Source organism: Penaeus chinensis, chromosome 36 (assembly GCF_019202785.1).
Source record: "Penaeus chinensis breed Huanghai No. 1 chromosome 36, ASM1920278v2, whole genome shotgun sequence".
NCBI lineage: Eukaryota > Metazoa > Arthropoda > Malacostraca > Decapoda > Penaeidae > Penaeus > Penaeus chinensis.
Genome location: NC_061854.1, coordinates 12745813 through 12748312, shown reverse-complemented (window position 1 = coordinate 12748312; position 2500 = coordinate 12745813).

The following is a 2500-nucleotide window of genomic DNA, read 5'->3' as shown; positions in this document are numbered from 1 at the left end:
GTTGATCATGTGATTCAACAAATGTACACTTAACAGGAACTAAAATACGCACGTGATAGAGTTAAGAATAATAAGCGTTATGAAGCACGTAAGGAAGTCATGGTCCATTTTAACCATCAGTGGCCGAAGATTAGGAAATGCCCGTGACAATGCAGGTCACTATCCTTCCGTAATTCCCATAAGGGACGTCGATCTGCATTGGTGTCCGTGGATCTGCTTCCTTGTATAGTGTCGTTCGTAATTCCGTCCGTAGTTACTCTCCGTCGGTTTGGGGCGTCGGGCGTACTATGCTCGTGCACTATGTTGGTCTTTGGTTGATTTTTTGTTTCTCTGTTGTTTTGCATTAATTTAATGGTTATTTTTATGGTTTGCTGTTTTTCACTGTTTTTTTTTTTTTTTTTTTTAAATTGTATGTTTCATTGCTTGTTTGTGTCTGTTGTTTTTGTATTCTTCGTTGTTTTAATTTTCTTTTTGTTAATTGTTTGTTTCTCCTTCGTGTGATCCCTACCTATTCAAATTATGTACTATAATTATTCTCCATCTGAGTGGATTATCTATATATCCTTGGCAGTTCCCAGCCGCGACGAAGTATTTAGGAACCGGCCCCTCGAAGCGCCGCCCCTCCGCCTAGCAAGGGTAAGTCCCGACCGGCGTCCGTGGCTCCCTCGCCGCCAGACGCCCTTCCCAGACGTCCACGTGATGCCCAAGGCCAGGAGAGGGGGGGGGGGGGGCAGAGGGAGTGGCGTGGGAGGGAGGGGGGGGGGAGACGTAGACACAGCCCGTAGGTTAGCGACTACGAGGTTGTAGCCATGTAGGGTGGAGGACGGGGGAGGGGAGAGGCCGAGGTGAAAGGGGGACAGGGTGTGTGCGGGGGGGGGGGGGGGAGGGAGGCAAAAGGTGAATGTAGAGGCCAGGATGAGGGTGAACGGAGGGGGAATAAAAGGCTGTTGTTAAGGTAAACTCTTAACATTTTATTTTTTCAAACAGATGATTTTTTTTTTTTTAGTTATCAATTTTCATAAAAAAAATAACCAATACACAAATAAATAGCACGTCAGTTCGAAACGTGACATAGTGATATAATATTCTTGTATTTATCACCGCCCTATCCCACTACAAGTTCTCTATCTCCCTATCTTCTTTATCTTCATCATCAATAACCTCTTACCCTACTTACTATCCCATCGCATTCTTCTTTCCCTTAACCTCTTAGTCGAGCAAATATTAAGAACGACAACCTGTTCTGTGGAGAGTGATTCACCGTCCTTATACGTCTGCCAGTGTCTGATTCATTCTGTAGAGATGAGCTTCGGTCTGAGTGAAGGAGAGATTGTTAACGCTTGGCAGACAGAGAGAGAGAGAAAGAGAGAAAGAGATAGATAGATAGATAGATAGATAGATAGATAGATAGATAGAGATAGAGAGAGAGAGAGATAGAAAGAGAGAGAGAGAGAGAGAGAGAGAGAGATAGAAAGAGAGAGAGAGAGAGAGAGAGAGAGAGAGAGAGAGAGAGAGAGAGAGAGAGAGAGAGAGAGAGAGAGAGAGAGAGAGAGAGAGAGAGAGAGAGAGAAATATAAATATAAATAGGAAGAGAAAGAGAAAGACAAAGATAATGAGAATGAGAAAGAAAGAGAGAGAGAGAGAGAGAGAGAGAGAGAGAGAGAGAGAGAGAGAGAGAGAGAGAGAGAGAGAGAGAGAGAGAGAGAGAGAGAGAGAGAGAGAAATAGAAAGAGAAAGAGAAAGAGAAAGAGAAAGAGAAAGAGAGAGAAGAGAGAGAGAGAGAGAGAGAGAGAGAGAGAGAGAGAGAGAGAGAGAGAGAGAGAGAGAGAGAGAGAGAGAGAGAGAGAGAGAGAGAAAGAGAAAGAGAAAGAGAAATAGTAAGATAAATAGAAATAGGAAGAGAAAGAGAAAGAGAATGAGAATGAGAATGAGAATGAAAAGAGAGAGAGAGAGAGAGAGAGAGAGAGAGAAGGAGAGAGAGAGAGAGAGAGAGAGAGAGAGAGAGAGAGAGAGAGAGAGAGAAGGAGAGAGAGAGAGAGAGAGAGAGAGAGAGAGAGAGAGAGAGAGAGAGAGAGAGAGAGAGAGAGAGAGAGAAAGAAAGAGAGAGAGAGAGAGAGAGAGAGAGAGAGAGAGAGAGAGAGAGAGAGAGAGAGAGAGAGAGAGAGAGAGAGAGAATGAAACTAATAATAACAATAATAATAATCATAATAATGTAGTTTAATTCCATTTGTTACAATGGTTATTATTGGTATAACAGGTTGTCTATAGTAGCCCGTCTGTGCAAGATGGTGATGCGGGATTTGCACTCAGGTCAACAAGATTGCTAGACGAGAACGCTACCACAGACACACACACACACACACACACACACACACACACACAGAGAGAGAGAGAGAGAGAGAGAGAGAGAGAGAGAGAGAGAGAGAGAGAGAGAGAGAGAGAGAGAGAGAGAGAGAGAGAGAGAGAGAGATGCATGGAAATAAATAACATGAGATGCAAA